Source organism: Kogia breviceps, chromosome 9 (assembly GCF_026419965.1).
Source record: "Kogia breviceps isolate mKogBre1 chromosome 9, mKogBre1 haplotype 1, whole genome shotgun sequence".
In the NCBI taxonomy this organism is placed as follows: domain Eukaryota; kingdom Metazoa; phylum Chordata; class Mammalia; order Artiodactyla; family Physeteridae; genus Kogia; species Kogia breviceps.
In genome coordinates, this window is record NC_081318.1 from 97,987,883 (window position 1) to 98,012,377 (window position 24,495).

Sequence of the window (24,495 nt, forward strand, 5' to 3'; positions counted from 1 at the left end):
ATATGTCCATGCCACTCTCTGACTTCGTCCCAGCTTACCCTTCCCCCTCCCCATGTCCTCAAGTCCATTCTCTATGTCTGAGTCTTTATTCCTGTCCTGCCCCTACATTTTTCAGAACCATTTTTTTTTAGATTCCATATATATGTGTTAGCATATGGTATTTGATTCTCTCTTTCTGACTTACTTCACTCTGTATGACAGTCTCTAAGTCCATCCATCTCACTATAAGTAACTCAGTTTCGTTTCTTTTTATGGCTGAGTAATATTCCATTGTATATATGTGCCACATCTTCTTTATCCATTCATCTGTCGATGGACACTTAGGTTGCTTCTATGTCCTGGCTATTGTAAACAGAGCTGCAATGAACATTGTGGTACATGACTCTTCTTGAATTATGGTTTTCTCAGGATATATGCCCAGTAGTGGGATTGCTGGGTTGAATGGTAGTTCTATTTTTACTTTTTTGAGGAACCTCCATACTGTTCTCCATAGTGGCTGTATCAATTTACATTCCCACCAACAGAGCAAGAGGGTTCCCTTTTCTCCACACCCTCGCCAGCATTTATTGCTTGTACATTTTTTGATGGTGGACATTCTGACTGGTGTGAGGTGATACCTCATTGTAGTTTTGATTTGCATTTCTCTAATGATTAGTGATGTTGAGTATCCTTTCATGTGTTTGTTGGCAATCTGTATATCTTCTTTGGAGAAATGTCTGTTTAGGTCTTCTGCCCATTTATGGATTGGGTTGTTTGGTTTTTTTTTATATTGAGCTGCATGAGCTGCTTGTATATTTTGGAGACTAATCCTTTGTCAGTTGCTTCATTTGCAAATATTTTCTCCCATTCTCAGTGTTGTCTTTTCATCTTGTCTATGGTTTCCTTTGCTATGCAAAAGCTTTTAAGTTTCATTAGGTCCCATTTGTTTATTTTTGTTTTTATTTCCATTTCTCTAGAAGGTGGGTCAAAAAGGATCTTGCTGTGATTTATGTCATGGAGTGTTCTGCCTATGTTTTCCTCTAAGAGTTTTACAGTGTCTGGCCTTACATTTAGGTCTTTAATCCATTTTGAGTTTATTTTTGTGTGTGGTGTTAGGGAGTGTTCTAATTTCATTCTTTTACATGTAGCTGTCCAGTTTTCCCAGCACCACTTATTGAAGAGACTGTCTTTTCTCCATTGTGTATTCTTATTTCCTTTATCAAAGATAAGGTGACCATATGTGCATGGGTTTATCTCTGGGCTTTCTATCCTGTTCCATTGGTGTATATTTCTGTTTTTGTGCCAGTACCATACTGTCTTGATTACTGTAGCTTTGTAGTATAGTCCGAAGTCAGGGAGCCTGATTTCTCCAGCTCCGTTTTTCTTCTTAAGATTGCTTTGGCTATTCAGGGTCTTTTGTGTTTCCATACAAATTGTGAAATTTTCTGTTCTAGTTGTGTTAGAAATGCCATTGGTAGTTTGATAGAGATTGCATTGAATCTGTAGATTGCTTTGGGTAGTGTATCATTTTCACAATTAGTCATTTTCACAATGTTGATTCTTCCAATCCAAGAACATGGTATATCTCTCCATCTGTTTGTATCATCTTTAATTTCTTTCATTAGTGTCTTATAGTTTTCTGCAGACAGGTCTTTTTTCTCCTTAGGTAGGTTTATTCCTAGGTATTTTATTCTTTTTGTTGTAATGGTAAATGGGAGTGTCTCTTTTTCTGTCAGATTTTTCATCATTAGTGTATAGGAATGCAAGAGATTTCTGGGTATTAGTTTTGTATCCTGCTACTTTCCCAAATGCATTGATTAGCTCTAATAATTTTCTGGTAGAGTCTTTAGGGTTCTCTATGTATAGTATCATGTCATCTGCAAACAGTGACAGTTTTACTTCTTTTCTGATTTGGATTCCTTTTATTTCTTGTTCTTCTCTGATTGCTGTGGCTAAAACTTCCAAAACTATGTTGAATAATAGTGGTGAGGGTGGGCAACCTTGTCTTTTTCCTGATCTTAGTGGAAATGGTTTCAGTTTTTCACCATTGAGGACGATGTTGGCTGTGGGTTTGTCACATATGGCCTTTATTATGTTGAGGTAAGTTCCCTTTATGCCTTCTTTCTGCAGGGCTTTTATCATAAATGGGTGTTGAATTTTGTTGAAATCTTTTTCTGCATCTATTGAGATGATCATATACTTTTTCTCCTTCAATTTATTAATATGGTGTATCACATTGATTGATTTGCATATATTGAAGAATCCTTGCATCCCTGGGATAAATCCCACTTGATCATGGTGTATGATCCTTTTAAAGTGTTGTTGGATTCTGCTTCTAGTATTTTGTTGAGGATTTTTGCATCTACGGTCATCAGTGATATTGGCCTCTAGTTTTCTTTCTTTGTGACATCTTTGTCTGGTTTTGGTATCAAGGTGATGGTGGCCTTGTAGAATGAGTTTAGGTGTGTGCCTCCCTCTGCTATATTTTGGAAGAGTTTGAGAAGGATAGGTGTTAGCTCTTCTCTAAATGTTTGATAGAATTCGCCTTTGAAGCCGTCTGGCCCTTGGCTTTTGTTTGTTGGAAGATTTATTTATTTATTTATTTATTTTGCAGTATGAGGGCCTCTCACTGTTGTGACTTCTCCCGTTGTAGAGCACAGGCTCTGGACGCACAGGCTCAGTGGCCATGGCTCACAGGCCCAGCTGGTCCGCGGCACGTGGGATCTTCCCGGACCCGGGCACGAACCCGTGTCCCCTGCATCAGCAGGCGGACTCTCAACCACTGCGCCACCAGGGAAGACCTGTTGGAAGATTTTTAATCACAGTTTCAATTTCAATGCTTGTGATTGGTCTGTTTATATTTTCTATTTTTTCCTGGTTCAGTCTCGGAAGGCTGTGCTTTTCTAAGAATTTGTCCATTTGTTCCGGCTTGTCCATTTTATTGGCATAGAGTTGCTTGTAGTAATCTCCCATGATCCTTTGTATTTCTGCATTGTCAGTTGTTACTTCTCCTTTTGCATTTCTAATTCTGTTGATTTGAGTCTTCTCCCTTGTTTTCTTGATGAGTCTGGCTAATGGTTTATCAATTTTGTTTATCTTCTCAAAGAACCAGCTTTTAGTTTTATTGCTCTTTCCTGTCGTTTCCTTCATTTCTTTCTCATTTATTTATGATCTGACCTTTATGATTTCTTTCCTTCCACTATCTTTGGGGGTATTTTATTCTTCTTTCTCTGTTTGCTTTAGGTGTAAGTTTAGGTTGTTTATTTGAGATGTTTGTTTCTTGAGGTAGGATTGTATTTCTGTAAACTTCCCTCTTAGAATTGCTTTTGCTGCATCCCATAGCTTTTGGATTGTCATGTTTTCATTGTCATTCGTTTCTAGGTATTTTTTTATTTCCTCTTTGATTTGTTCAGTGATCTCTTGGTTATTACGTAGTGTTTTGTTTAGCCTCCATGTGTTTGTATTTTTTATGTTTTTTTTCCTGTAATTGATATCTAGTCTCATAGTGTTGTGGTCAGACAAGATACATGATACAATTTCAATTTTCTTAACTTTATCAAGGCTTGATTTGTGACCCAAGATATGGTCTATCCTGGAGAATGTTCCATGAGCAGTTGAGAAGAAAGTGTATTCTGTTGTTTTTGGATGGAATGTCCTATAAATATCCATTATGTCCATCTTGTTTAATGTATCATTTTTTAAAGTTAATTGATTTTATTTATTATTTTTGGCTTTTTATTTTAATTTTATTTTTTTATTTTTATTTTTTGCGGTACGTGGGCCCCTCACCTCCGTGGCCTCTCCCACTATGGAGCACAGGCTCCAGACACACAGGCTCAGCAGCCATGGCCCACCGGCCCAGCCACTCAGCGGCATGTGGGATCCTCCTGGACCCGGGCACGAACCTGTGTCCCCTGCATCAGCAGGCGGACTCTCAACCACTGCGCCACCTGGTAAGCCCCTTGGCTGTTTTTATATTTGGGTCTTCATTGCTGCATGTGGGCTTTTTCTAGTTGCAGCAAGCGGGGGCTACCCTTCATTGTGGTGTGAGGGCTTTTCATTGCAGTGGCTTCTCTTGTTATGGAGCACGGGCTCTAGGCACGCGGGCTTCAGTAGTTCTGGCTTGTGGGCTCTAGAGCACAGGCTCAGTAGTTGTGGCACACGGGTTTAGTTGCTCCGCGACATGTGGGATCTTCCTGGGCCAGAGCTCAAACCCATGTTCCCTGCATTGGCAGGTGGATTCTTAACTACTGCACCACCAGGGAAACCCCTTAATGTATCATTTAAAGCTTGTGATTTCTTATTTATTTTCATTTTGGATGATCTGTCTATTGGTGAAAGTGGGGTGTTAAAGTCCCCTACTATTATTGTGTTACTGTCGATATCCCCTTTAGAATTTTTCATTTACTGTTTTTAGACTATTGTTGACTGTGGGCAACTGAAACCATGGAAAATGAAAAGGCTCCATCTCTAAACACCATCACATTAGGGTTTCAACTTCAGCATATGATTTTGGAGAGACACAATTTAATACATAGTATTCCACCTCTGGTCCCCCCAAATTCATGTCTTTCTCACATGCAAAATACATTCATTCCATCCAAACTGCTCCCCTAGTCTTACCTAACTCAGAAGTCTGAAGTCCAAAGTCTCATCTTATATCATCTAAATCAGATACGGGTGAGACTCTAGGTATATTCATTTGCAGGCAAAGTTCCTTTCTGCTGTGAATGTGGAAAACCAAACAAGTTATCTTTTAATTTATTTTTTTAAAGTTTATTTTTTTTTGGCTGCATTGGGTCTTCGTTGCTGCATGCAGGCTTTCTCTCGTTGCGGCGAGTGGGGCCTACTCTTCATTGAAGTGTTGGCCTTCTCATTGCGGTGGCTTCTCTTGTTGCAGTGCATGAGTTGTAGGTGGGTGGGCTTCAGTTGTTGTGGCATGTGGGCTCCGTAGTTGTGGCTCTAGAGCACAGGTTCAGTAGCTGTGGTGCACAGGCTTAGTTCCTCCGCAGCATGTGGGAATTTCCCGAATGAGGGCTCGAACCCATGTCCCCTGCATTGGCAGGCAGATTCTTAACAATTGCGTCACCAGGGAAGTCCCCAAACAAGTTTTTTTTTTAATTTTTTTAAATTTTATTGAAGTACAGTTTATTTACAATGTCATGTTAATTTATTCTGTATAGCAGAGTGACTCAGTTATACATATATATATTCTTTTTCATATTGCTTTCTATTATGGTTTGTCACAGGATATTGAATATAGTTCCTTGTGCTATACAGTAATACCCTGTTGTTGATCCATCCTATATATGAACCAAACAAGTTATGTTCTTCCAAAATACAATGGTGGGACAGACATGGGATAGACACTCCATTCTAAAAGGGGAGAAAGGGACTTCCCTGGTGGTCCAGTGGTTAAGACTTCGCCTTCCAATGCAGGGAGTGCAAGTTTGATCTCTGGTCAGGAAGTTAAGATCCCACATGCCTTGCGGCCAAAAAACCAAAACAAAAAACAGAAGAAATATTGTAACAAATTCTGTAAAGACTTTAAAAATGGTCCACATCCAAAAAATATTTTTAAAAGAAGGAAAAGAGAAATAGGTAAAAAAGGAAAGGGTGTTGGGTGCCAAGCAAGTCTAAAACTTAGTTATGCAAATCCCATTGGATCTTAAGGCTTGAGAACAATCCTCTGGTTCAGTACTCTGCTGTCCAGGCCCATTGAGGTGGCACCATCACACTCAGGGCTCAGCAGGACACCCAGTCCTTTCTGCCCAGCAGTGCCCCTCCTACCTCGCATGTTGAAGCTCCTGCCCAGGGCCTCCCTCTCTGGTAGGAGAAAGCAGCCTTGCCCCCTGGTCTGTGGTGGGCATGGCAGCTCTGGGATCTCTGATTCAACTTTGGTTTCATTCCTTCCTTTTCTTGAAGGATAACACAAGCTTGCAGCCCTCCTTTTCTCCTCCCCTTTGCTTAGTTCCCTTTAGTCTCAGCTGGCAGTTTCTGCTGGTAAGGTCTCATCTTTTTTCCAAGCTTCTGCTGAGAGGGATGATGAGATCATGGTTCAAGGTCATGCTAAGTTTATAAAATGGTTGTTCAGCCACACCCTTAGCATTGTCTTAAGAATGAGCTTTTTCATTTTCTGCCATGTGAGTAGGCTGAGAATTTTCTAAGTCTTTAAGTTCTGCTTCCTTTTTGGTTAACAACTCCATTGTTCAGAGTTTAGCTAAACCACTCCATAATATTGCTGACTCAGCATACATTTTGTGTGGCCCGAAGGGGCCTTGAACTGGCACTAGCTCTTCCCTAGATAACAGCCCATTTAACAAGTAAATGTAAGTTTCTGATATGGCTCCCTCAACAGCCTTTGTGATAAGCATTGTCCCCCATAGCCCAAGGCCTTACCCTGTGCACCCCTTAGATAAGATCCCTGAAAAGCCTACAAAAACTTCACTCTTGGTTTGAAATGACCAATCTGACCTTAGCTCAAGAACATCAAAGCCCTCCACCCTAATAAAGACAAGAGCTCCAGGGTCTCTCTACACACATCCCCTCCTTGATCTCCCCAAGAGGCCCCTCAAGGTGAGCTGTGTTCCTCCCACAGGACCTGTGAGTAATAAACTTCTCTATTTCACTTTCCCTTGCAGTATTTTGCATTGGGGCTCACTATCTGACACCCTGGGGCGCTACTTAACAAATGCCATTTAAGCAAAATCACAGCATCCTCCTTCAACTCATCTCTCTCCTTTTGCATTTCAATGTAAGTGATCAGGAGAAACCAAGCGGAAATCAAGCTGCTCCTTGAACACTTTGCTTAGAAATCTCTTCAGCTGGGACTTCCTTGGTGATCCAGTAGTTAAGACTCCGTGATTCCAGTGCAGGGGGTAAGGGTTTAATCCCTGGTTGGGGAACTAAGATCCTGCATGCTGTGCTGCCGAAAAGAAAAAAAAATCTTCTCAGCTAAATATTCCATTTCATCACTCACAAACTTCACTTTCTACAAAACAGTAGAACACATTTTAGCTAAGTTCTTTGCCACTTTATAAGAAGGATCACCTTTACTCCAGTTTCCAATAACACGTTCCTCATTTCCAGCCGAGATCTCACCAAAATTGCCTTTAACGTCTATATTTCTAACACACACCTCAAAACTCTTCCAGCCTCTACCCATTGCCCAGTTCCAAAGCTGCTTCTGTATATTTAAATATTTATTACAGTAGCACCCCACTCTTGGTACCAAAATCTGTCTTAGTAGACTCTGCCAATAATAAAATACTGTAGACTGGGTGGCTTAAACAATGGAAATTTTCTCATAGTTCGACAGACTAAAATCCAAGATCAAGGTTCCAGCATGGTTGGGTTCTGGTGAGAACTCTCTTCCTGCCTTGTGGATGGCCACCTTCTCTCTGTGTTCTCACATGATGGGGAGAGAGAGAAAGCTCTCTAGTATCTCTCCTTATAAGGGCACTAATCCTATGGGTGGGGGAGCCCACCCTCGTAATTTAATCCAAAGCACCTCTTTAGAGTAGTGATCAAGGAAGTCTTCTCTAAAAGATAACATTTAGACTGAGGTCCATAGCATGAGAAATAACCAGGATTTTCTTCTGATTTGTCTACTGTTGTAACCCTAGTCCCTAGAACAGTGCCTGGTACAAAGTTTGAATGTTTAATGAATGAACACAAGAATGAATGAATGAATAATGCAAACAACCTGGGTAGAGCTGGGGAAGAGGAGTATTCCAGGCAGAAGGACCAACAATGCAGAAGACTGCACAGTAGAAAAGATCTTAGCATGTTTGTGGATCAGAAAGGAGGCCAGTGTGTCTGGGGAACACGGAACTGGAGAGTGATGAAATGACATAGGTATGGAGAGGTAGGCAGTATTATTAGATGTTACTTGGTGATCTGTGCTTATATATAATGTGATATTAAGAGATGAACTCTGGAACCAGACTCTCTGGATTCAAATCCCTGCTCCATTGCTTACTAGCTATGTGGCCTCTGGCAAGTTAGCCAACCTCTCTATATCTTTACTTCCTTGTCTATAAAATGGGAAAAATAACAGTTAAGACAAATAATTGTAATAAGTATAAGTAGTAAAAATAATAACATAAAGCAATTAGCTTATTTTGAGGATTAAGGGAGTTAATTTTAAAATGAGCTTAAAAAGTCCCAATCAATAACTTCGAATGGGTGGTGTGTTTCATAGGGTTTATAGTTTGGTAGGAGGTTCATGTGTTTTCTGACCATTGTATCCTCAACTTTGTGAATTGCCTTTTTTGTTATTGTTCACCAATTTTTCTATTGGAATGTTCTGTTTCTAAAAATTGTTTTGTAAGTATCCTTTGAACATTACAAATATTAAGTTTGTCATATGCATTGCAGATATTTTTCCTAGCTCTTTCCATTTGCCTTTCAATGATGCCTATGGCATTTATCCCATATAGAAGTTTCAAAGGTTTATGTTTTCAATATATTTTTGTGTGATTTTAGTTTTTCTAGCATGCAAGACATAAGAATACCTTCATACATTGCACCTATATATCTTCTAATACTTTTTACAGTATTATATCTAAACCTTTGTTCCCCTGGAATTTTTTTAAAAGAGTGATCTCAGAGTATTATCACTGTTACCATTTTGGTAAATAACCTTTTAGATATCTTTCAGTGCATGAATATATATTTATAGATATAGGTATATAATTTTATATAAATGTGATCAGAGGCAGCCTAAACAGCCCTATTGCCATGGATCACCACCCTTACACTACTCAACCTTTGAATAAGAAAAGGCCAGGGAAGGGGGGAGATGATTTGTGGGAGAGAAGGATCGGGAGTTCTTAGCCTTGGGACTTCCCTGGAGGTCCAGTGGTTAAGATTCCGTGCTTCACTGCAGGGGGTGTGGGTACTATTTCTGTAAGATGCCACATGCCACACAGCACGGCCAAAGAAGAAAAAAGAGTTCTTAGCCTTGTTTGGAGAGTTTATCTTTCTACCTGTTGGGAAGGTTCTTCCCCACCTCACCCCCAAGCAGAGCGCTGTGGGTCTCCAAGAGAATCACTCACAGAGACTGGAGGTCCCACAAGGTGGAGAGACCTGCTTCTTGATCCCTGGCTGGAAACTAGCTGGATAGCCAAGCATGCAGTCTGCTCTGGTGCTGCTGTGGGTGGAGAATTAGCTGAGCCTTCTTAGGAGGATTTAATGAGTCCTCTGAGGGCGAAGGTTTTCCTGTCTCATGCAGACTGGAGTCTAATTCTTGTCTTGAGATATCCAGAGGCAGAGAGCTTTTTAGTAGCCCCTTGGGCAGGGCAAGAAGGGACTAGTGTAGTGCAACTGGGAGGGGAAGGTTCAGGGGCATCCTCACCCCAACTTCCTGTCGTTCTTGGGGAGCACAGAAAAGAACTAACTATGATGTCTAAAACCACCCCCCTCCATCATATCTGCTCTCTCTCCTGGGCTTCCTTGTAGGTGAAAGACGTTACCACAAACCATCAAGTGTTCCAAATCAGGAAACTGGGTGTCATAGGCATCTTTCTCTTTTTTTATCAACCACTAGCTCTGTAGTTCTATATTCTTACTATTTCCTCTGTCTCCTTTCTTCTCTCCACCTCAAGCGTTCATCACCTGTTGCTTGGGTGACTTCAGGAGGTCCTTTTTGTGGGGTGAGTAGAGCCCAGATGTTAAGGCTGCACTCCTGAGAGTGATGGGAGGAATCTCCTAGTTCCTGTTCACCCCAAAGCCAGAGAAACCAGAGAGTGAGAATATTCCTGTTCTCCCCAAGCCAAAACACCCAAACGGACAGAAAACCCATTCCTCCTTTGAGTAGAACCTGACCTTTCTTTTTACCACAAAATGTCATGTTTACATTTTCGGCTGCCATTGAGTTACCATCCAGTTTTCAATCCTGAATTATGATTTCTACCTCTTTTCGACTGAAATTTGCTTTCAAAGATTACCAGTGCCAAATACAAAGGTGTAGCAATTAGGAACCTTTCTGTTGCAAGTGATAGAAATTCCAACCCAAACTGGCTTAAGGCAAAAAGAGAATGTATGAGCTCCTATAACTGAGGAGTCCAAAGGTAGAACTAAGTACAGGTGTGGTTTCATCCAGGACTCAAAAAATGTCACTGAGATGTCATTTCTCTCCTTTTCTTGGCCCTAAGTCCTTGTTGTTTGCTCCATCTAGGGCCAGTCATGGGAGCAAGACAGTTTCAATGGTTCCAGTTCCTGTATCCACTTAGATAGACATCTAGAGGGAACTAGAGTGTGTTTCACTTTCTAGTGACATCCTAAGTCTCTGAACCAATCAGTGTGACCATGGGAATATGTTGCTCTGATTGGCCAGGCTTGAGTCACATGCTCGATTTCTAGCCTTTGGGACCGAGATGTCCGATAGAAATACAATGGGAGCTATAAACATGAGACACAGATGTAAGCCACAGATGTAATTTCGAATGTTCTAGTAGCCACATTTAAAACCAGGAGAAATTAAATTTAATGATACATTTCATTTAACCCAGTATACCCAAACTATTATCATTTCAACATTAATCAATATTAAAAACTACTAATGAAATACTTTAAACTCTTTTCTTGTATTGTCTTCAAAATCAACATTTTAACAAGGTCTCGAAGTGGTGATAATGTATGGCGAGGGATGTCTAAGAAACATAATTTGAGACAAAACTGTCCTACAGGCTCCTTTCTGTTCCTCAAATCGTACTTGTAATGGTGGAAATACTGAGAGACCTGCTGAAATAATATATTTGAGCAATTGAGAATTGAAGGCAGGGTTGTTACTGGTTAGCTCAGGATACTGAGCGACTCTTAATATTGCTTGCACGTTGCTGCCACCTGTTGGTGGTAACACATATTTCAGCCACATAAACACCAAACAGGTTTCGGTGGTTTGTGAGCTGAAACACGTCTGGCAACATTCCTCAGCCACATCTTGAAATGACTTTCCTTTGGAATTCCCATTCATACCAGAGCATGGAAAGTCTTAATAGTTTGTGTTATGGATTCTCAGACTTGTGTTTACCAGGCTGTTTTTTTTGCTGTCTGCTGCAGCACACATAGATTTCTCCCTCCTTTAAAGCCTTACCTAAGTCAGTAATGTAATGAGTCCTGCTTTCACTTTCTGCAGGTTGTTTCTCTTGCTATTCTTTCTTCCACACCTTCTGAAGGCAGTGACCAGAGCACATTTCTTGCCATCTCTAAGCCTTAGTTCCTTCAGCTGTAAAATGTCGGATAATATTAGCTCCTCCACAGTGTCAATATGAAGATAAAATTGCATACTGTTCGTAAAATGTTTGGGACAGTCACTGACATATAGGAAGTACTTTGGATACATTATGGTTCAAGATGACAAGGCTTCATTGGAGATTTGAGAAGTGACTGGATAGTTGATGGTATGTTCTATTTTTTAAATTCTTATGTTAAAAAATCCTTACCTCTTAAATAGTTTTGGATGATATAATGTGACTGCTGGAGTTTGCTTCAAAATGGAGGAGGGGGAGGAAAGTGGGCAGTGATATATGTGAAATAGTATTGGCCATGAATTGATCATTGATGAAGCTGGGATATGGATAGATGGTATTCATTACACCATTTTGTCTATTTTGTGTTTGAAATTTTGCCTACAATTAAAAAAGAATAACAAGTCGTTGTATTCCTGACAGCACTGTAAACAGCGCTGGACATAATATGGGTACTACTTCTTACATTGTTCTTTTGTATTTTTAAAGTTTATTTTATTGAAGTATAGTTGATTTACACTGTTGTGTTGGTTTGTGTTGATTTCTGCTGTGCAGCACAGTGATTCAGTTATACACATGTATATGGACATATATAGAGAGACTTTATCATACTATTTTCCATTATGGTTTCTCACAGGATATTGAATATAGTTCCCTGTGCTATACAACAGCGCCTTGTTGTTGATCAATTCTATATATAACAGTTTGCATCTGCTAATCCAAACCTCCCAATCCAACCCACCCCTACCACCCTCCCCCTCGGCAACCACAAGTCTGTTCTCTATGTCTATGAGTCTGTTTTTGTTTGGAAGATAACTTCATTTGTGTCATATTTTAGATTCTGCATATAAGTGATATCATATAGTATTTGTCTTTCTCTTTCTGACTCTAAATCCATCCATGTTGCTACTAACGGCATTATTTCATTCCTTTTCATAGCTGAGGAATATTCCCTTGTATATATGTACCACGTCTTCTTTATACATCCATCGCTGGACGTTTTGGTTGCTTCTATGACCTGGCTTTTGTAAATAGTGCTGCAATGAAGGTTTATGAAGGCTGCATTATGGCTTTCTCCCCGATCTACGCCCAGCAGTGGGATTGCCAGATCATATACAGCCCTGAAGGCCTTCGTGAAAGTTCTCTTCCTGGGTTGTAAATGAGAGTGGAATGTGCCAGAACAAACACCCAAGGGCTTGTGTCTCTTTACTTCTTCTCCTTTACCTTCAGCAGGAAAGATCTGCTGAGGGTGCTGTGGTATGTACGTGGGCGACTCTAAGAAAGGAGAATACAGGTGGAGCCCAGCCCCAGGAGACGTGGAGACCAGGTGACTTTTCAAAACTCTTCCGGCCAAGAGGGTCCACCGTTCTTAGGGTGTACTAAGGTTGGTTTAGCCATCTGAGGTCCCCCCTGGGTCTGGTGATTATGGTCCCATCCAGAGCGGACCAGGCACTATATGTTCAAGAGAAACTCATTTTCCAGCACATCCTTCCAAGCTTCTTCAGCCCTATGACAGTCCACCCTTGGGACCCAAGGCTGCTCAGGCTCCAAAAATGTGAACCACTCCGGGTCCCAAGACCAGAGTGGAACATAGTAGGCATTTATTTCCTTTTCTTTTTTAATTTAATTTTTGGATTATATTGGAGTATAGTTGATTGACATGTTGTGTTTGTAGGTGTACAGCACTTTGATTTAGATAGACATAGATGGAGGTCTACTCTTTTTCAGATTCTTTTCCCTTGTAGGTTAGTACAGTGTTGAGTCGGTTCCCTGTGCTATACAGTAGGTCCATGTTGCTGATCTGTTTTATAGGTATTAGTGTCTAGAAGTTAATCCCAAACTCCTAATTTATGTCTCGCTGCCACCTTTCCCCTTAGGTCACCATAAGTTTGTTTTCTAAGTCTGTGAGTCTGTTTCTGTTTTGTAAAGTAGTTCATTTGTAAGGTATTCCGGAAAAACCGGAACGCCCTATTTTGGACAACCAGATCATTGGCGATGTTGAGCAGCTTTTCATGTGCTTTAATGTGCCAGAAAAAGCTACCTCTTGATATGCATTTCCTGCAATTCTGCCTTGTTTTCACGTCCTTTTCAATTACTTACCCCAAAACATTGGGCGAGGTCAGGTGTCATTTACAGCCCTGCAGGCCCTGTGAATTGCGGTGCCCCTGGCGCCGGTTTTCAGGTTGTTGTTACGGGAAGCGGCCACAAGGCGGCAGCATTTCTTTAAGCCCCGCTCTGAGCCTTTCGGGAAAGTCCTGTACCTGCTTGGAAATTAGATGGCCTGTGCCTGTGCAAACACCCTAGGGCTTGTGTCTCAGTCCTCCCGCGCTTAACCTTCATGCCCCGGACTAATTCCAGGTCGTGCAGACTGGCTGTTGAGGTTGCTGTTTCCCGCAGGTGGCACGACTCAAAAAAAAAAAAAAAAAAAAAAGAAAAGAAAAGAAAAGAAAAGAAAAAAGGCTATAGATGTGGGAATGGCGACCAATACTGGGCGATGTGGAGACCAGGGAACTTTTCAAGTCTCTTCCAGCCCAGAGGGTCCACCTGCCTTTGGGTGTGTCCTAGGCATGATTTAGTTGTAGGGGGGCTCGCCTGGACCTGGAAATTTTGGATCCATGTAGTGCGGACCAGGCAGTTAAAGATCAAGGGGGCCACCTCTGCTGACACTACATCCCCGGCTCGCTCAGCCCCGTGACAGTGTCGCCTGGGGACCCAAGGTAGCTCTGGCTCCTGGGTTGTGAGGCCAGGTTGGTCACTGTGCCTCAAGAAATTTAGTAACCTTTTCTCTTTTTGGAATTTAATTTTATGCATATAGAAGACTATAGCTGATTTACAGTGTTGTTTATTTTGGGCGGGGAACAGCAACTTCAATCACTTACAAAGAGACTTTTATATTCTTTTTCAGATTCTTTTTCCTCTGAGGTCATTACAGTGCGTTGAGTAGAGTTCCGTCTGCTACACAGTAATTCCTTATTGATTATCCATTTTCTCTCTATAAGGGTATGTATGCCAATTAAACCTACTAATTTATGCCTCCCCCCTCTCCCACCTTTCCTGTTGGTAACCATAAATTTGTTTTCTAAGTCCGTGACTCTGTGTCTTTTATGGAAGTTTGTTCATTTGTATCAATTTTTAGATACCACCTGTAAGTGATAGCACATATTTCTCTTTCTCTGTCTGACTTATGTCTCTTATATGATCGTATCTAGGTCCATTTGTGTTGCTGCAAATGGCCTTATTTCATTCATTTCATGGTCGAGTAACATTCCATTCTTTATATATACCATATCTTCATCCACTCACCTTTCAATGGACACTTTCGTTGCTTCCAAGTCGAGGTACTTGTAAAGAGTGCTACAGTGAAAGTTGGGGTGCATGTGTCTTGTCGATATAACGTTTTTCCCGGATTGACACCCAGGAGTGGAACTGCCGCGTCCTCTGGTAGCTCTAATTTTAGATTTTCAAGGAACCACATTACTGTTCTCCAGAGACGCTATTAGCAATTTACATTCCAAGCAGCAGCGTAGCAGGGTTCCCCTTTTTTCACTCCCTCTCCAGCATTTCTTCCTTTTAAACTTTCTGATGACAGCCATTCTGACTCATGAAGGTGACGTCTCATTGTAGTGTTGATTTGCACTTACCTCCCACTCTCCACTAATGAGCAGGTTTTCATGTGCTTTATGTTTTTCCAAACAGTGGGAGTGAAATTTACCACTTGAAGTCCGGTTGCTGAAGTTGTGCCTTGTTTAGAAGTCGTTTTATATGACTAGCCTCAAGACAAAGGTATCATTTACATAGTCCAGGGCCTTGTGAATATGCAGTGCCCTTAAGCACCAGTTTTGAAGTTGTTGTTTCGCAAACGGCCACAAGGTGGCAGGATTTCTACATGACCCCCTGTTCTAAATCGCGCAACCTGAGCCATAGGGAGAATGCTGTTCCTGATTGGAAATTAGAAGGGAATGTGCAGGTCCAAACAAGAAATATTGTGTCTCATGCCTTCTCCCCCAGTACCTATCATGACCCGGACTAATTCTAAGCGCTGTCAAACCGCCTGTGGAGCGTGGTGACTTCCACAGGTGGGGAGACTCAAAGAAAAAAAGGCGAGAAGGGAGACCCCCCCAACCCCAGGAGATATGGAGACCCGGTGACTTTTTACATCTCTTCCAGCCCAGAAGGTCCAGCATGCTATGAGTGTCCCAGGCATGTTTAGGGGGAGATTGGCTCTTCTGAACCTGGAGATTGCGGCACCTGGAGTGGGGTTCAGACAGCAAATCTCAAATGGGGCTGCATTAGCTGGCACATCCTCACCAGGTCCCACATTCCCACGAGAATTCAGCCTCGAGACCAACGCCTGCTCTGGCTGCAGGTATGTGACAACGGGTTAGGTCTCTGCAGCTGAACGAAGTTAGCAACTATTCCCACCCTCCCTTTTGTTTCATATTTTCGTAAGGGTATATAGCAGATTTGCAATGTTGTTTTCCTTTCTGGTGAACTTTATTTCCTTCCCTTGTGCAGAAGCGTTTCTCTATTTTTATCCAAGCCAGTCACTGGGGCCATTAGCAGCTCTTTATGTGCTTCAATGTGCCGCAAACACGTACCTGATATTATGGGTTTCCTGTAATTCTTCCTTGTTTTCACATCCTTTTCCAAAACTTACGTCATGATATTTAGCAAGGGCAGGTGTCATTTACAACCCTGCAGACTGTGAATTGCAGTGCCCCTGAGCACCCGATTTCAGGTTGTTGTTATGGGAAACGGCCACAAGGCGGCAGCATTTCGTGACGCCCCATTCTGGTACCTGGGGAAACAGCCTTTGGAAAAGTCCTGTCCTGCTGCGAAACTAGGTGGCTGGGGCCTCTTCAAACACCCTACGGCTTGTGTCTGAGTCTTCCCGCAATTCAGCTTCCTCCAGGAAACAAATTCCAAGCTGTGGAAAACAACGTTTTCACGGTATTGTCCTCCGCAGGTGCGGAGACCTTAAGGAAAGAGGCTCGAGGTGGGATAGAAAATTCTAAAAAGAAGTTGGCTGACATTTCAAACATCTTCCCGTTCAGAGGTTCGACCATCCTTTGTGTGTCCCAGGCATATTTAGTTGTAGCTTGGGTCCCCTGCACCTGGAGATTTCGGCACCTGGAGTGGGGATCAGGCAGCACATCTCCAATGGGGCTGCATTAGCTGGCACATCCTCACCAGGACCCACATTCTCACGAGAATTCAGCCTTGGGACGAGTGCCTGCTCTGGCTGCAGGTATGTGACAACTGGTTGGGTCTCCGCGGCTGAACGAAGTTAGTAGCAATTCCCACCTGTCTTTTAAAAATATTTTCGTAAAGGTATATATCAGATTTGCAATGTTGTTTTCCTTTCTGGTGAACTCGTATTTGCTTCCCTTATGCAGAGACGTCTCTCTATTTTTGTGGGGATTGCGACCAAGCTTACATATTCTTTTTCGTCTATTACTGTGTGTTGAGTCAAATTCTATGTGCTAAAAGAAGGTCGTTCTTCATTACTCATATTCTGTATGTAATGGGATTTGTGCTGATTTCAAACTCAAGGTTGATGCCTCTCCCGCTGACTTCCCGTCTGGTAGCCGTAATTTGGCTTTCTAAATCTGTGACTATGTTCCTGTTTTGGAAGTTGTTCGTTTGTAGCAGTTTTTCGATTGTGCCTATAAGTGATATGATATTTCTGTTTCTCTGACATTTGTCATCCAGTATGATTCTCCTAAAGTCCATCCGAGTGCTGCGAATGGAATCATTTCCTTCATTTCATGGCTGAGTAATATTCCATTGCTGAAATATACTGCAAGTTCTTTATCCATTGTTCCTTTGTAGGACAATTAATTTGCTTGCAAGTCTATGCTCTTGAAAAGGGGGCAGCACTAAAATCTGCGTGCATGTGTCCTTTGATTACTGGCTTTCCCAGGATATACGCCCCAGATTGGAATTGCCGGATCCTCTGTAGCCCTGTATTTTAGCTGTTTAGAAAGCTCCAAACTTTTCTCCAGGGTGGCTGTTAGCAATTTACATTCCCACCATCAGCTGGGCAGTGTTAGCTTTTTTTTTTTCCCACTCCCGCTCCAGCCTTTTTTGCAATTAGAGATTCTGACGAGGGTTATTCTGAATGGTGAGAGGTGATACCTCTCTGTGGAGTTGATTTGCATTACCGAAATATTAGATGTGCCGAATAGGGCCTTTGGGGTTTTCCATCATCCATCGCGTAACAACCGAACCCCCTTTTGTACAAGCCACTCACTGCTGCTATTAGCAGCTCTTTATGTGCTTCAATGTGCCGCAAACACGAACCTGATATTTTGGGTTTCCTGTAATTCTTCCTTGTTTTCACATCCTTCTCCAAAACGTGCACCGTGATATTTAGCCAGGGCAGGTGTCATTTACAACCCTGCAGACCCTGTGAATTGCAGTGCCCCTGAGCACCGGTTTTCAGGTTGTTGTTACGGGAAACGGCCACAAGGCGGCAGCGTTTCTTTAAGCCCCATTCTGGTACCTGGGGCAAACTCCGCCTTTGGAAAGAAAAGTCCTGTCCTGCTTCGGAACTAGATGGCCTGTGCCTGTGCAAACACCCTAGGGCTTGTGCCTGAGTCCTCCCCCAATTCAGCTTCCTCCAGGGAAAAAATTCCAAGCCGTGGAAAAGCGCGTTTTCAGGGTATTGTCCTCCCCAGGTGGGGAGACCTGAAGGAAAGAGGCTCGAGGTGGGAAAAAAAAATTCTTAAAAAGAGGTAAGGTGACTTTTAAGCATCTTCCCGTTCAGAGGTTCGACAACCCTTTGGGTGTCCCAGGCATGTTTACTTGTAGGTTGGCTCCCGTGCACCTGGAGATTTCGGCACCTGGAGTGGGGATCAGACAGCAAATCTCAAACGGGGCTGCGTTAGCTGACACATCCTCACCAGGTCCCACATTCCCACGACAATTCAGCCTTGAGACCAACGCCTGCTCTGGCTGCAGCTATGTGACAACTGGTTGGGTCTCGGCGGCTGAACGAAGTTAGTAACAATTCCCACCCTCCCCTTTGTTCCATATTTTCGTAAAGGTATATAGCAGATTTGCAATGTTGTTTTCCTTTCTGGTGAACTCGTATTTGCTTCCCTTGCGCAGAGGCGTTTCTCTCTTTTTGTCCAAGCCAGTCACTGGGGCCATTAGCAGCTCTTTATGTGCTTCAATGTGCCGCAAACAGGTACCTGATATTATGGGTTTCCTGTAATTCTTCCTTGTTTTCACAACCTTTTCCAAAACTTACGTCATGATATTTAGCCAGGGCAGGTGTCATTTACAACCCTGCAGACCCTGTGAATTGCAGTGCCCCGAGCACCCGTTTTCAGGTTGTTGTTATGGGAAACGGCCACAAGGCGGCAGCATTTCGTGAAGCCCCATTCTGGTAGCTGGGGCAAACTCAGCCTTTGGAAAAGTCCTGTCCTGCTTCGAAACTAGATGGCCGGGGCCTGTGCAAACACCCTAGGGCTTGTGTCTGAGTCCTCCCCCAATTCAGCTTCCTCCAGGGAACAAATTCCAAGCTGTGGAAAACAGGGTTTTCAGGGTATTGTCCTCCCCAGGTGGAGAGACCTTAAGGAAAGAGGCTCGAGGTGGGATAGAAAATTCTTAAAAGAGGTGCGGTGACTTTTCAAACATCTTCCCGTTCAGAGGTTCGACCGTCCTTTGTGTGTCCCAGGCATATTTAGTTGTAGCTTGGGTCCCCTGCACCTGGAGATTTCGGCCCCTGGAGTGGGGATCAGGCAGCACGTCTCCAATGGGGCTGCGTTAGCTGGCACATCCTCACCAGGACCCACATTCTCACGAGAATTCAGCCTTGGGACGAACGCCTGCTCTGGCTGCAGGTATGTGACAACTGGTTGGTTCTCGGTGGCTGAACGAAGATAGTAACAATTCCCACCCTCCCTTTTGTTTTATATTTTCCCAAAGGTACATAGCAGATTTGCAATACTGTTTTCCTTTCTGGTGAACTCGTATTTGCTTCCCTCATGCAGATACGTTTCTCTATTTTTGTGGGGAGTGCTACCAAGCTTACATATTCTTTTTCGTCTATTACCGTGTGTTGAGTCAAGTTCTCTGTGCTAAAAGAAGGTCGTTACTCATTACTCATTTTCTGTATGGAATGGTATTTGTGCCGATTTCAAACTCAAGGTTGATGCCTCTCCCGCTGACTTCCCGTCTGGTAGCCAGAATTTGGCTTTCTAAATCTGTGACTGTGTTCCTGTTTTGGAAGTTGTTCGTCTATATCAGTTTTTCGATTGTGCCGATAAGTGATATGATACGATATTTCCCTTTCTCGGACGTTTGTCAGCCAGTATGATTCTCCCAATGTGCATCCGAGTGCTGCAAATGGAATCATTTCCTTCATTTCATGGCTGAGTAATATTCCATTGTTGAAATGTACCGCCATTTCTTTATCCATTGGTCCTTTGTAGGACAACTAGTTTGCTTGCAAGCCTATGCTCTTGAAAAGAGGGCAGCACTGAAATCTGCGTGCATGTGTCCCTTCGACGCTGGCTTTCCCAGGATATACGCCCCAGATTGGAATTGCCGGATCCTCTGTAGCCCTGTATTTTAGCTGTTTAGAAAGCTCCAAACTTTTCTCCAGGGTGGCTGTTAGCAATTTACATTCCCACCATCAGCTGGGCAGTGTTAGCTTTTTTGTCCCCACTCCCCCTCCAGCCTTTTTGGCTGTTAGACGTTGTGATGATGGTTATTCTGAATGGTGAGAGGTGATACCTCTCTGTGGAGTTGATTTGCATTACCGAAATATTAGATGTGCCAAATAGTGCCTTTGGGGTTTTCCATCATCCATCGCGTAACAACCGAACCCCCTTTTGTACAAGCCACTCACTGCTGCTATTAGCAGCTCTTTATGTGCTTCAATGTGCCGCAAACACGAACCTGATATTTTGGGTTTCCTGTAATTCTTCCTTGTTTTCACATCCTTCTCCAAAACGTGCACCGTGATATTTAGCCAGGGCCGGTGTCAGTTATCACCCTGCAGACCCTGTGAATTGCAGTGCCCCTGAGCACCCGTTTTCAGGTTGTTGTTACGGGAAACGGCCACAAGGCGGCAGCGTTTCGTGAAGCCCCATTCTGGTACCTGGGGCAAACTCCGCCTTTGGAAAGAAAAGTCCTGTCCTGCTTCGGAACTAGATGGCCTGTGCCTGTGCAAACACCCTAGGGCTTGTGCCTGAGTCCTCCCCCAATTCAGCTTCCTCCAGGGAAAAAATTCCAAGCCGTGGAAAAGCGCGTTTTCAGGGTATTGTCCTCCCCAGGTGGGGAGACCTGAAGGAAAGAGGCTCGAGGTGGGAAAAAAAAATTCTTAAAAAGAGGTAAGGTGACTTTTAAGCATCTTCCCGTTCAGAGGTTCGACAACCCTTTGGGTGTCCCAGGCATGTTTACTTGTAGGTTGGCTCCCGTGCACCTGGAGATTTCGGCACCTGGAGTGGGGATCAGACAGCAAATCTCAAACGGGGCTGCGTTAGCTGACACATCCTCACCAGGTCCCACATTCCCACGACAATTCAGCCTTGAGACCAACGCCTGCTCTGGCTGCAGCTATGTGACAACTGGTTGGGTCTCGGCGGCTGAACGAAGTTAGTAACAATTCCCACCCTCCCCTTTGTTCCATATTTTCGTAAAGGTATATAGCAGATTTGCAATGTTGTTTTCCTTTCTGGTGAACTCGTATTTGCTTCCCTTGCGCAGAGGCGTTTCTCTCTTTTTGTCCAAGCCAGTCACTGGGGCCATTAGCAGCTCTTTATGTGCTTCAATGTGCCGCAAACAGGTACCTGATATTATGGGTTTCCTGTAATTCTTCCTTGTTTTCACAACCTTTTCCAAAACTTACGTCATGATATTTAGCCAGGGCAGGTGTCATTTACAACCCTGCAGACCCTGTGAATTGCAGTGCCCCGAGCACCCGTTTTCAGGTTGTTGTTATGGGAAACGGCCACAAGGCGGCAGCATTTCGTGAAGCCCCATTCTGGTAGCTGGGGCAAACTCAGCCTTTGGAAAAGTCCTGTCCTGCTTCGAAACTAGATGGCCGGGGCCTGTGCAAACACCCTAGGGCTTGTGTCTGAGTCCTCCCCCAATTCAGCTTCCTCCAGGGAACAAATTCCAAGCTGTGGAAAACAGGGTTTTCAGGGTATTGTCCTCCCCAGGTGGAGAGACCTTAAGGAAAGAGGCTCGAGGTGGGATAGAAAATTCTTAAAAGAGGTGCGGTGACTTTTCAAACATCTTCCCGTTCAGAGGTTCGACCGTCCTTTGTGTGTCCCAGGCATATTTAGTTGTAGCTTGGGTCCCCTGCACCTGGAGATTTCGGCCCCTGGAGTGGGGATCAGGCAGCACGTCTCCAATGGGGCTGCGTTAGCTGGCACATCCTCACCAGGACCCACATTCTCACGAGAATTCAGCCTTGGGACGAACGCCTGCTCTGGCTGCAGGTATGTGACAACTGGTTGGTTCTCGGTGGCTGAACGAAGATAGTAACAATTCCCACCCTCCCTTTTGTTTTATATTTTCCCAAAGGTACATAGCAGATTTGCAATACTGTTTTCCTTTCTGGTGAACTCGTATTTGCTTCCCTCATGCAGATACGTTTCTCTATTTTTGTGGGGAGTGCTACCAAGCTTACATATTCTTTTTCGTCTATTACCGTGTGTTGAGTCAAGTTCTCTGTGCTAAAAGAAGGTCGTTACTCATTACTCATTTTCTGTATGGAATGGTATTTGTGCCGATTTCAAACTCAAGGTTGATGCCTCTCCCGCTGACTTCCCGTCTGGTAGCCAGAATTTGGCTTTCTAAATCTGTGACTGTGTTCCTGTTTTGGAAGTTGTTCGTCTATATCAGTTTTTCGATTGTGCCGATAAGTGATATGATACGATATTTCCCTTTCTCGGACGTTTGTCAGCCAGTATGATTCTCCCAATGTGCATCCGAGTGCTGCAAATGGAATCATTTCCTTCATTTCATGGCTGAGTAATATTCCATTGTTGAAATGTACCGCCATTTCTTTATCCATTGGTCCTTTGTAGGACAACTAGTTTGCTTGCAAGCCTATGCTCTTGAAAAGAGGGCAGCACTGAAATCTGCGTGCATGTGTCCCTTCGACGCTGGCTTTCCCAGGATATACGCCCCAGATTGGAATTGCCGGATCCTCTGTAGCCCTGTATTTTAGCTGTTTAGAAAGCTCCAAACTTTTCTCCAGGGTGGCTGTTAGCAATTTACATTCCCACCATCAGCTGGGCAGTGTTAGCTTTTTTGTCCCCACTCCCCTCCAGCCTTTTTGGCTGTTAGACGTTGTGATGATGGTTATTCTGAATGGTGAGAGGTGATACCTCTCTGTGGAGTTGATTTGCATTACCGAAATATTAGATGTGCCAAATAGTGCCTTTGGGGTTTTCCATCATCCATCGCGTAACAACCGAACCCCCTTTTGTACAAGCCACTCACTGCTGCTATTAGCAGCTCTTTATGTGCTTCAATGTGCCGCAAACACGAACCTGATATTTTGGGTTTCCTGTAATTCTTCCTTGTTTTCACATCCTTCTCCAAAACGTGCACCGTGATATTTAGCCAGGGCCGGTGTCAGTTATCACCCTGCAGACCCTGTGAATTGCAGTGCCCCTGAGCACCCGTTTTCAGGTTGTTGTTACGGGAAACGGCCACAAGGCGGCAGCGTTTCGTGAAGCCCCATTCTGGTACCTGGGGCAAACTCCGCCTTTGGAAAGAAAAGTCCTGTCCTGCTTCGGAACTAGATGGCCTGTGCCTGTGCAAACACCCTAGGGCTTGTGCCTGAGTCCTCCCCCAATTCAGCTTCCTCCAGGGAAAAAATTCCAAGCCGTGGAAAAGCGCGTTTTCAGGGTATTGTCCTCCCCAGGTGGGGAGACCTGAAGGAAAGAGGCTCGAGGTGGGAAAAAAAAATTCTTAAAAAGAGGTAAGGTGACTTTTAAGCATCTTCCCGTTCAGAGGTTCGACAACCCTTTGGGTGTCCCAGGCATGTTTACTTGTAGGTTGGCTCCCGTGCACCTGGAGATTTCGGCACCTGGAGTGGGGATCAGACAGCAAATCTCAAACGGGGCTGCGTTAGCTGACACATCCTCACCAGGTCCCACATTCCCACGACAATTCAGCCTTGAGACCAACGCCTGCTCTGGCTGCAGCTATGTGACAACTGGTTGGGTCTCAGCGGCTGAACGAAGTTAGTAACAATTCCCACCCTCCCCTTTGTTCCATATTTTCGTAAAGGTATATAGCAGATTTGCAATGTTGTTTTCCTTTCTGGTGAACTCGTATTTGCTTCCCTTGCGCAGAGGCGTTTCTCTCTTTTTGTCCAAGCCAGTCACTGGGGCCATTAGCAGCTCTTTATGTGCTTCAATGTGCCGCAAACAGGTACCTGATATTATGGGTTTCCTGTAATTCTTCCTTGTTTTCACAACCTTTTCCAAAACTTACGTCATGATATTTAGCCAGGGCAGGTGTCATTTACAACCCTGCAGACCCTGTGAATTGCAGTGCCCCGAGCACCCGTTTTCAGGTTGTTGTTATGGGAAACGGCCACAAGGCGGCAGCATTTCGTGAAGCCCCATTCTGGTAGCTGGGGCAAACTCAGCCTTTGGAAAAGTCCTGTCCTGCTTCGAAACTAGATGGCCGGGGCCTGTGCAAACACCCTAGGGCTTGTGTCTGAGTCCTCCCCCAATTCAGCTTCCTCCAGGGAACAAATTCCAAGCTGTGGTAAACAGGGTTTTCAGGGTATTGTCCTCCCCAGGTGGAGAGACCTTAAGGAAAGAGGCTCGAGGTGGGATAGAAAATTCTTAAAAGAGGTGCGGTGACTTTTCAAACATCTTCCCGTTCAGAGGTTCGACCGTCCTTTGTGTGTCCCAGGCATATTTAGTTGTAGCTTGGGTCCCCTGCACCTGGAGATTTCGGCCCCTGGAGTGGGGATCAGGCAGCACGTCTCCAATGGGGCTGCGTTAGCTGGCACATCCTCACCAGGACCCACATTCTCACGAGAATTCAGCCTTGGGACGAACGCCTGCTCTGGCTGCAGGTATGTGACAACTGGTTGGTTCTCGGTGGCTGAACGAAGATAGTAACAATTCCCACCCTCCCTTTTGTTTTATATTTTCCCAAAGGTACATAGCAGATTTGCAATACTGTTTTCCTTTCTGGTGAACTCGTATTTGCTTCCCTCATGCAGATACGTTTCTCTATTTTTGTGGGGAGTGCTACCAAGCTTACATATTCTTTT